Raw genomic sequence first — 11,017 nt, forward strand, 5'->3', positions numbered from 1 at the left:
ACATGTGATTAACCTGTTAGTGAAATGGGTGCGATTGGTAGAGTGCCAGTGTTAATTATTTACTGCATACCCTTTCTGTAAGCATGAGATTGAAAACGGGCTGAGTGGTACTTGCCGTGGAGAAATGCTTTGAGAAAGCATCTTGCTGCCTTCTGGAGTGACTAGAAAGAGAGGGGAGAGGAAGAGACTGAGTGGGTGACCCCAGTGGGCTGAACGGGTGAAAGGTTCTGGAGAAGTGGGACAGGCCACTTCTGTTTACTGTGGGTGTGGAGAAGCACCGGTGACTGTACTGTCTGATCGGGTCTCTGGTCCACTCCCATGGAGAAAGAATTGTCTTGACAAAGAACTGGGAGTGTGTGGAGTAGAGAGTAAGTGAAATAAATAAGAACAGAGATAAGGAAATGGAATGCAACCAAAAGAAACAATGTGTGGTGGGAATGGGATTTGGGGATGGTTGGGAAGTGGAAGATGAAGTCTTTAAAAAGCAGATATGGTAATAGGTTTCTTTATGTGGGTTGGTTTGGTTGTAGGTTGGTTTTGGGTTTTTTTTTGTTGCAACTGATAACCGCTATAAAATAAATCAATGATTTTTGTGGAATTACTTGGTGAAAAGTGATCTGAGAAATACAGGGAGCTAAAGATGGATTATTTTTCTTAAATATAAGGGAGAGGAAAGAGTCTGCTAAGATGAAAGCATGAGAAAAGTTGACTACAATGGGAATAATGGAATTTGAAAACTGAAATAACAGGTGTTTAGATGATGCAGTCTTTATGGGTTGTTTTTTTTCCTTCCGTGAATACAACAGGGAACACGAAATGCTGCTGTGATTAGATGACCCTGCATCAGGGTGAGCCATTAGACTCCATTAGCTTGTTTGTGTAAAGGCTCAGGCCTTTGCTTCTAAATCCAGCGGGGAGGGGGAAGTACAGGCCTTTGGATAAGGAAGGTAAATGAGCTGTAATTAATGCACAAATTATAATCTTTATCTTCTAGAGGATGGAGTCCCTTTTTTTCTAAATTTTCTGCGGGTCGGTTACTTGGACTGTATGGACGTACACTTGGATCCCTTCCCCCCATCCAGTTTTGTTTTGTTATGTAGGCTTGAGTGAAATGTAGCACTTGACAGGACTGGTGATAAGAGAATTCCTGACAATCCTTTCTGCTTTTCAGTGTTGGAAGCACTGAAAGCCAAACTTCAAAAGAGTTTTGGCTGGAGAAAACAAGAAAGACTGACTAGAATTTAGTAAAACTTTGTGTTTAAGAATGCAATTCAGCAGGGATCCATATGCAGGTAGTTCTTAATTTTGGGCTTTGTGATGTGGTGATGAGCAGTCTAGCTCTTATCTGGTGCTGCTGTTGTGCTGATCTAGCCTACTCTAAGCAGTTTGCTCCCTGAAATCTGGCCACCTTTCCCTTGGGGCTTATTACATCTCATATGCATATGGTTTCCACTGTAGTTGTGTTTGCCTGAGGGCACCCATCCAAATGAGTTCATGTCTACACTGAACGATTTCCTTCTCACAGAATAATCATGAAACCACCTTAGCAAGCAAACTGGGCTGGGAGAGCTGCTTAATGGATCCTTTTTACAGAGAATGATGCACGGAGGTGCTCTGAAAGGAGGAATGTCAATCGGCATCAGCACAAAACATCACCCTTCAAATTCTCTTCAGCTTCCTCCTCTTAGCTTTTTAAAGCTGTTGCCCTGTTCAGTGCTGGATGAAGATAAGAACAGGAGTGGGAGTGAAAACTTAGTAAAGCAAATGCAGTTCTGGAAGCCAAGTCATGGCCCACAAGCCCCATATTATGTAGAGACATCTGCTAGTGGCTCTCCCAAGAAGGAAAGTTGAAAAAAGGCAGGGTTGGAAAGAGCCAGTCCTGATCTTAACCTCTCAGGAGCACTCTGATGTCTTGTTTTCCTGTAGATCCACATCATACTAGAAACTATGCTGAGAGATTTAAGCAAATTTTCTAAATGTCGGGGTGGTGAAATACAGAGCAGGTCAGGTTTTCTTTTGTTGTGCTCAGATCAGGTCTTTGGTTGCTAATCACAGTTTGTATTTGTATTGGCCCAGTCTGCTCGAAGTAGTGTTTAAACAGCTCTGGCTAGACTCTGCTGAGGGATTGCCGGGCAGCGTCTTGTGGAGTTTGCACACCAGCCTTTTCAAAAGACTTACAGTCTGTTTTCATTTGTCAGTGAAAACATTTGTACCCTGTCTGACATCTGACAGAACAAGGTGAGCTGCACATAAACGGGTCTTGGTGTGTCAGCCTTCACTTCAGGGTCTGTTAACATCTATGTAAGTACAGAACAAATTTGTGTGATCTCATGTTGTGCTCCGTTTTCAGTATTTGTTTGCTACTGCAATCATCTTTTTTTTTTTTTTTTTTTTTTTTAAATTGCCCTCCAGCCGAAGGATTTCAGACCATGAGTTAATGTGCTTACAGCTTGGCACCCTTCCCTGCTGCAGGGGCTAGGGCACTTGGCAGCATGCAGCATCTTTGCTCTCTGAAGAACTGCGGAGGAGACCTCAGAACTTGCCCGTGTGAGTTTTTATAGCCCAGGTTTTCTTCTGTTCAGGTCAGCCAGCAGGAGCACGTCTGGCATGTGGTACAGTCTCGGAGGCCTGGCAAGTGTCCCTCTGTTCTGACCGCAGGTGTATTGGGATGTCAGTGTTGTGGTGGCTCGGAGGGAATTCAGTGAGCCTGGAAGGACAATGAAGAGATGAGATCTCTGCTTTTGGGGTCTCTCCTCTTGCTGTTGGTTGAGTTCTGTAAAGTTACTGATCTTGAGTCAGGCCCTTCTTTCCATGTTACCTTACTGTCTTTTGAGAGGGGGTGTTATATGGATACATACTGAATTTCCTGTCAAAGATTTCTCTCAAAATTTACAGAGAAAAAATTCCAAATCAGTCCTCCAATTTCTAGGCTACTTGAGTTCCCTCTGCTTGTTCAACTGGTGACTTGTGTCATTGCCAGTCTTTGTTGCTACGCCCCCATTGAAATGCAACCATCTTTCTCCCCATGTAGTTCGTCTTTGTCCCCTCTGTCCCCTGTTGGCTCAGCTGTCGGTGGAGGTGAAGTGTTTCCCTTTCCTGTAAGCCCCAAAGTTTAATGAGAGACAGAAATGCTGCCTAAGATTCACTGGAATAGATGGATTTTCCTCCCTCTAGCAGACAGATTTTGGCTTCCTCGGACAGAGTAGTCTTAAGGTACTTGATTTTGTGGCTTCATCTTCAGTGACAGACCCTTGGACTATGGAGGAAAGAGACAGTTTGGACAGTGTTCACTGGGAATGTAGCTTTTTTTTTTTTTTAGAAAGAAAAAATCACTGACCTCTTTCAGAGCCCGATTCATTCAAACAGTGGAGTGAGGGGGGGAGGGAAGTGCTGAGCTGCAAATCAAGCTGTAAACTTTCTGATTTTGAAGTTAGCTTTTCTGCTGTCCCTGCCATTGTCATTTCTTTAAACAAAACTGCTCTTGGGCAGATTCAGAGAGAGTTTCTACAAGAGTTAGAAATAATCCCTAAATATCCCCTGTTAGCATTTAAAGCCAAGAGCTGCAGCTTAATATTTGTTGCAGCTATATTTTTGTGTCCTTTTCCCCTCTTCTTCCAGCCCTCTGGCTAGATTTTGTCTGAATTCTGCTTTTTGTTGTTTCTGCTGTGCGAGGGGTTTTGTACATGATTCATTCGTTTCCTCAAGTGGCTGAAACGTGTCATCTGTGTTTTCCCCACTACTCCTACCACTGCCACTGAATATTCTTCCTCCTCCTCCAGAAAAGTCAATTATCTCACAACAGTCTGAATTTTGTCATCTTTGGGGGCACCACATTTGCATTATGCCAGCAGACCAGCAGGAATGCATGTGTGATGAGCATTTGAAAGCCCTCTGTAGAAACTGTGACTTCCTTTTAAGACCACAAACCTGCCATTTGTACAATAAATTTGAGCTGTAATTTCAGAAAACAGTGTCATCCTTCAAGTCACTTCTTTCCTGTTTTCCTACCTGTTAGGATCACTCAGTTTCTTAGTGTTTTTGTTACGTTTCATGCTCTTATTTTCCTGGTATCCTGTAATGTTAGATAGTTAGCTGTTGTGATAGAGCTGGAAACGGCTGTGGGATTTATGTTTGGTGTATATTAACTCCTCAGCCAAGTAGGGAGGCTAGAATCTGTCATCTCTTTACAGAAACTAAACCTGAAAGTTTACCTTGTGAGCAGAGGCAAGCTTAAAAATATCCAATTTTAGACCAGAATTGTACTGAGATTTGAAATACTTTTCAGTAACGTTATTGAAGAAAACAGAAACACGTTTGTGTACCTAGGGACCCCTTGTGTCTTTTCTTTTTGCATTTCTTATTGTCCCATATTCAAGCATATACAAGTGACTTGAAAAAGAAAAAAAGGTGTGTGTGCAAAAATGCCCACTGCAGACACTGCAGGAGCTTTCAGGTAAGTGGCAGCCAGGGTAGGAAATAACAGGCTGAGCTGACAGAACAAGTGACCCCGTGCTGGGATGGATACAGTGTTATGCATAGTGTGAAGTGAGGACTTTTTTTAAGATGTAAAACCGAAGGAATTTGCCTGTTTTCCTTTCCCCTCAATCTTTCTGCTATGTGGGGAAGCAGACTTCTGCTTTACACGTAGGTTTGGCAGTTGCCTAAGAGACCTGAGAGAAAATTTCATCATCTTGATTGCTTCACTTAGGCAAAAATAAATGCCAGAATGGCCAGTGAATTGTTACGTTTTCCTTCAATGTGTCCTACATAGTTTTGATGCAATCCCAGGTGCTCAGCAAAAATATTAGTGATGTTTAGATGAAGATAATGTTGAATATCATTATCAAAAAAAAAGTTGAAACAAGCTATGCTTTATGATACCTAGAAATTGGATGAGTTTCAAGAGAGGCAGGCTGCACAACCTAGTTTTGTTTGTGCCCTTCAGATTCCAGAGGTTCCTTGTTGGAACTAGTCTAAGAATTTATTCTTGGTAGAGCTGTTCTGTGTATAAATATAAGCTGTATTGTTCCGATTTATACTCGAGGAAGGGCTGTGTTGGACCAAACCAAGATTGGTCCTTCAGGCCCTTGAGAGGAAGCAGAAAATACTTCTGGTAGCTCAGGAGAGCCTTCAGTCATGATTAGAAGTAGCTTCTAGATCACAGTGGTTAGTGATGAGCAACAAAAATATTTTCCAAGAATGTGTCCTTTTTTTTTTGTTTGTTTTTTATCACTTCACTGCATGCTCTGGCAAAGAGCTCTGCAACATGATTGTGTGCTGTATGAGAATTCAGTGTCTGGCACTCCAAGAATGAGAAAACTATTAGTCAGCTCTCTTCTCCCTCCCTCGCCCTTTGGAGTGGACACAACTACTAACCTCACTTCCTCACGGAGCCAGTAATCTGGGCCTAAAAGTTTGAGGGATTGGCTCGGGTGCAGTAGCGGCTGGGTTGTGAGCAGGGCAGGGTGCTGTGCACGCCGCGCCGCAGCGGTGTGTGTTGTACAGCTGCTGTTCAAACCATCGGCGCAGGCTCGGTGGCACGCGGTGTCGAGCAAAGCCTGCGTCAGGGAGGGTGCTGCCCCCGAGAATCCGTGTCATCTAGCACAAAGGGTATCTTCGTGATCTTTCGGGAATAGACCATCCCCAGCGGGTGTTGGTGGTACAGCCATCGGTGATACAACTCGAACCTGATGTCCTTGTGATCTTCTTAGTAAAAAGTGTAACAGGAAAAAACCAGTGGGAGTGTTGGAGGGAGTCGGTTACCATTTGCGTGATGCATTGAACAGAGCTTTCTTCCCTCTCTTAAGTACATCTTCATGTCAGCAGTCCCTGTTCGATGCTGACTATCCATTTATTCTCCTCCGGCTTCCCAATTTTTTGATTCCTGTCCTGTCTTCCTCACCTGAAAACAAAATAAACCATTTTAGCTACAAGTGAAAGAATATTAAGGGCAAGAAACCGAGGTTCAGAGCTGCTGGTGAGAGATATCCACAGTGGGGGCATTGTGGAGGAGTTGTCTTTGGACCTCTGATTGAAGCATCTCAAACTTGTTTGGAATATTCATGTTTGATCTAACTTTGGAACTGATTTCCTGCTATTTGCTACACCAAAATTGCATTTGCATGTGCCAAAATTTGCCATATTTTCCAGCTTTCTTGCATGTTGCTTGAGCCATACTGCATGATGTAGCTGCGGCTGCCTGCTAGGAAGTTCCCTGCTCAAGAAGTGAAATATGTGCCTGTGCCTTGGGCGGTGGGGCAGGCATGGGCCAGGTTAGCAGCTCTCAGCTGATGTTTGCTCCTTTATTCCACTTCCCAGACAGTTCCAGCACGTGTGAGGGTCTTCTTGCACGTGCATGTGCTTTTCCTCTGCTCTGGGTGTGTTTTGGAGCAGGAGAGAACACGGACCTCCTGGCTCTCCTCCCTGTTGGGTGGTTAAGAGTGTAGTATCCCTTCCCGGGCTTATTTTTGCTTGTTCTTGGGCAGTCTGTTTTGGATTTTCCCTGTTTTAGGATGTTTGTCGTATGTAGCTAGCAGGGTAATTAATACTGACCTAATTACACAGATGAGTTTTGCACTGAAATTTTTAATGGTACTTAATAATTAGAAGAGTTCTTCGCTCCCCACCTTGTGACTCAGTGCTTTGCCTTTCATGCCTCCGAAAACTAAGGACACGTGATGAGTTGAATTCCCTGTTCGTTCGGTGTTGGGCAACTCCGAGGCTCCTGCCTGGAGAGGCGAGGGAGCCTGCTGCAGGTTAACCTCTCAGCCGGGAAAGCTGCGGCTGAGGTCAGTGTCACCGCGTTGTCCCTCACCTGACCCAGGAGAGGACATCACCCGGCCGATCCCCACAGGGGCTCGCGGAGCTCGGACGGGGGTGGGGGGCTCACAGGCTGCAGCTTTCGGTGCTGGGAAGGTGCTGGGAATCCTTCAGCCCCTTCGCTGAGCGGGAGGTGTGGTAGGGAGGGTGGGTCTTTGTATGCCGTCCTACCTACGCCCATCCCCGCTGTCCGGCGAGAGGGGAGGCTCCTACGTAACCTGGTGTTACTTTCAGAAGGTAGTTCACCTTCTTAACCGATGAGTGTGCAGGGCTGTGTCCCAGCGCGCTGCAGGAAGCAGGAGCCCCGATGATGGCGACGTTGCCTCTCCCAGTTTCACCAGGTGTGGGAAGGACGCGCTGGAGGCCAGCGTGGCCTCGGGCTTACCTCGTGCCCGTAGCAGAGCTTCAGGCAGCCAGGCCAGGACGGGGCTGCCGCCGGCCTCGCCTGGGCCAGCTGGATGGGGGGTCCCACAGCGCAGCCCCCTCGCGGCTTCCCACACCGCGGAGGGGGGCGGGTAAGCGCAGACGGAAAAGCTCGGCTGGGAGCGTGTGTGTAAGTGTGGCGTCTGCGGCCTGCAGGGCTGTCACAGCTGGAAGGATTTCACTGCCAACGGCAGACGGGGAGCCTTGGCCTGCTCCCGCGTCCCAGGAAAAACCCGATAGAAAACCTCGTGGAAACTGATGCACAGAAATATTGAAGTGACTTTTTCTATTATTTTTTTTTTTCCCCCGGGTCTGCATCTCTTCCATGATTCCAGGTGAAGCCCAGTGGTTCGAAGACACTGTGGGTAGCTTCTTCCTGTGTAGGGCACATGTTTACACCGTGCCTGTCTCCAGGGGCTAAACAACATCCCGGGTACCCGTGTGCTGCAGCTCTGTGAGGGTGAGCAGGTAACCGAGGTGCCCTGGGGCTGTTCTTGCCCCAGAAGCGCGAGCTGTGAACGGGCTCGAGTCGTGCAGAAGAAAACCGCTACAAGTGCCATTTCACCTCCTCACTCGGCGTTTGCTTAAATAAATACACGAATGCTGCTTTAAAGTTTACATTAAAAGTCCCTCACACCTACTTCTCTTCAAATTCCCTGTGTTTCTTCCTTTTATTTTGGGTCTGTTCTGAATAAAAACAAATTCCAGACACTGGGATATAATGATACATAGTGTGGCATGGCGCCAGCCTCTGCTCTGGGGAATTTTTGTTCATGTTAAGATTTGAAAAATCTTTATGAACACACACTTGAAGGAGAAATAGTCTGGCATGTAAGAAGCAGTTGGAAGAGCTCAGTGCTCTCTACCAGCTGTGTCATCTCCTTCTGGGCTGAGGTGAAGAAGGATAACGGCTGAAATTCTGTTCCAGGGTGTTTCCACACTGACTCATGGAGCTGCTGCGGAGGGAAAGAGCATCTGGGATGTGCCGTATAAATGTAGGTAAAAATTCAGCGAGCAGCTGTTGTCCCTAACCTCTTGGGCACGTGTGGGCCCTGCTCTAAAAGTAAAGATTTGAAACGTGTGTTTTTGAGAAGAGCTAAACAGTCGGTAACAGAAATCATACCTCTCACTTGGACTGTCCTTCTCACTGGCCATCTTTGGTCCTAGGCAGCTGAACATCGGGCAGTTTCTTACAGGACCCGAGATGATCTTCAGCGTGTTCCTGCTGCACGGGAGGCGAGCAGTGGGATGAGACAGCTGGCCTGCGAGGTGACGTTTCCGAGGGCGGCGGTGGTGGTGGTGATGGGGGCATGGGTGGCCTGGGGGAAGTTCAGAAGGGCCAAGTAAAATGGGAGGTAGGTGTGAAGGAAGATTGGTGGAAGATGACATGGTAAGGGGAGAAGGTGGTGTAACCTGGTGCTGCTCTGGAGCAGCATCTTGGGGTTGCTGTAAGTAGCGGTTGGAAGTGGTGAAAGGCAATTGCACAGCGATCGTGGCAGGGGAGAGGGTGGGTGCGTTGTTAGGGCGCTCTGCAAAGCCCTGCTGCCCCCATGTCCTCAGTAGTGCAGTTTGTCCCTTTTAGATGAGGAAACCCAGAGGAGAACTGCAGGAGGTGCAGAAGGAGACGAGGATCCACGCTGAGCAGCCTCAGCCTATGTGAGCTGTGACTCTTGGACTTAGGAATAGCTGGAAAGGGGCACGACAGGGGGCTGCAAAATCATGAGCAGCTTGGAAAAGCACGAAGTGGGGTTTTCCAAAGGGAGCCAGAAGCTCCCTTCTGCTCAGAGCCAGAAGCACAACAGAAACCGGTGGAGTTTTTACACACAGCAGGCAGCTGATCCGTGAGCTCCCTGCCTGAGGGTTTCTGGGTGCTGGACACTTACACACAGGCTCAAGGAGACAATGGGCAAGTACTTGGGGAAGGGAGGCTACTTCGGGAGCGCGGTATTCGTGTGGCGGTTGTCGCTGAGCTGAAAGCACCCCTGGCTCGGGGGACACCCGAGCTGAAACCAGCTGAAAGCAGGAGAGCGCTTTGGGGCAAATGCCTGATGTGGTCATCTTGTTAATGGTCATCTCATTAGCGTCCCTGGTCGCCTCTCGTGGCTGCTGTTGGGGGGGATGGTGGGGCTGGGCGGGCTGTTGGCCTGACCTGGTGCCGATTCCCGTGCTCGAGTTCAGCAGTGTTGTCAGGAGCTGGCCCCAAAAACCTTTGTTTTCTTAATATACAAAATTCCTAGCAATTACCAGCAGTGTAACATGCAAGAACACCAACTCTGTAATAACTACACAGAAGATAATTATTTTGCTCGTTTTCACAACAAGCCGTTGCACGTAGGCAGTGCTCATTTACTTTGTTGTCTTTGTTTTGAAGAAGCTCCCTGGACCGAGAGTCCTAAAGCTCAGGCTTTTGGAGCGAGAGTAACTCTGGTTCTGCAGACAAGTTGCCAACTTCTCGAGCGAGAAGAGGTGAGCAGAGAGAGGGAGGAAGCTGGTGTCACTCGGTGGTGGCCATGCTCGTTGCTCACGTGTCTGCTGGTAACCTAGCAAGCTGGGGTTTACGTCAGTAATGCTTTGGTTCTTGCTTCTTCCTTCCAGGAGACCATACCCTTGGGGAAAACAGTAAATGCCATGTCTCACCTGGGTTTTCTGGCTGTGTAACCACCTTGGGAAAGGAAGGGCCACTTGGAAACTGTAGGTGTTTTATCCCAGTGCCTGGAAAGATGGGATGGGATGGGCAAGCTGCCCTGCCCCACAGCAGCACTCCTCGCTTCTCACACAGGCTTCTGCTGCTCTGTCCATCCGTGTCTGCATCTGCCGACCGCTGGAGCACCTACCGTTGGTCTGGATGGAGATGGTTGGGCTTGGGCAGACACCGCGGCTCCAGCTGACGCTCGCTTTGCATCATGGACAAGTTGTCACTGGGACGAGTGCCTGCTCGGTGGGGAAGGTTAAGCTGGATTCCTCCATGGCTGTAGCAAACCCAGCTGGGGACGAGCCCAGCAGGTGGGAGCTGGGGCTGAGCCACCAGCCAGAGCTCGGGGATGGCCCGTGAGGATGGACCTAGCAGAGGTACCAGCCTGGGAGAGCGAGGGAGGGCTGGGAGCGAGTTGGTTTCTGTGATAGAGTGTGTCTCCCTTGCCAGAGGGATTTGCAGGGCAGCTGGAGGCAGGAGAAGATATCTAAGGCTGTCTGAGGCAACCTGGTGGCTCTGTGCTGAGCTTCTCTGCAGCTGCCAGGGAGGCCGGAGGCAGGCTCCTTCCCAGCAAGCGCTGCCCTGACCCTGGCCTGGGTGGGAAGGACGTTGTCCCCTAATGCTGCTGTGATGGTAGCGGGGGGTTTGCCTGGCAGCTCCCGGCCCAGTGGGGCTGGGGGACAGGAGCAAGCATGGTGCGCTCTGCCCCCCCGAAGCCGGGAGGTGTGGGCAGAGCAAAGCTGTGGGTGGGCTTCAAGCCTCGGTGAACGCATTTTAACAAATGATTGTCCTTAACCTCACCCCCTCCAACTGCTGGTGGTGGTGTGTCAGTAAAGTTTAGATTTGAGACTGCAAATCCTTTTTTTTATATATATATATATATATATATATATATATATATAAAAATTCCTGTCTCCTGATTTTACTCTATTAGGGCAAAATGCTGTGCAGAGAATCCTCGTTATACAGGCGTGAGGCAGCTGCTTTTCACTAGGACCATTTGCCACAAGCCTGGCTGTGGAAATAGCTCCGCTTTTACAGAACGTGGTCGGCTCTGCTGGCACGTGCCCCGCGCGAGCTGCC

General features: G+C 48.2%; 1 long non-coding RNA gene across 1 annotated transcript; it reads left to right on the forward strand.

Moving 5' to 3' along the window:
* The first annotated feature begins 8,824 nt into the window (after window positions 1–8,824).
* On the forward strand, window positions 8,825–10,744 carry LOC129784911 (uncharacterized). Its single transcript, XR_008748159.1, has 3 exons — window positions 8,825–9,708; window positions 9,838–9,861; window positions 10,022–10,744. It is a non-coding gene; the product is annotated as an uncharacterized LOC129784911 (long non-coding RNA).
* The last annotated feature ends 273 nt before the right edge of the window (window positions 10,745–11,017 follow it).

This window comes from Falco peregrinus, chromosome 7 (assembly GCF_023634155.1).
Source record: "Falco peregrinus isolate bFalPer1 chromosome 7, bFalPer1.pri, whole genome shotgun sequence".
Classification (NCBI taxonomy): domain Eukaryota; kingdom Metazoa; phylum Chordata; class Aves; order Falconiformes; family Falconidae; genus Falco; species Falco peregrinus.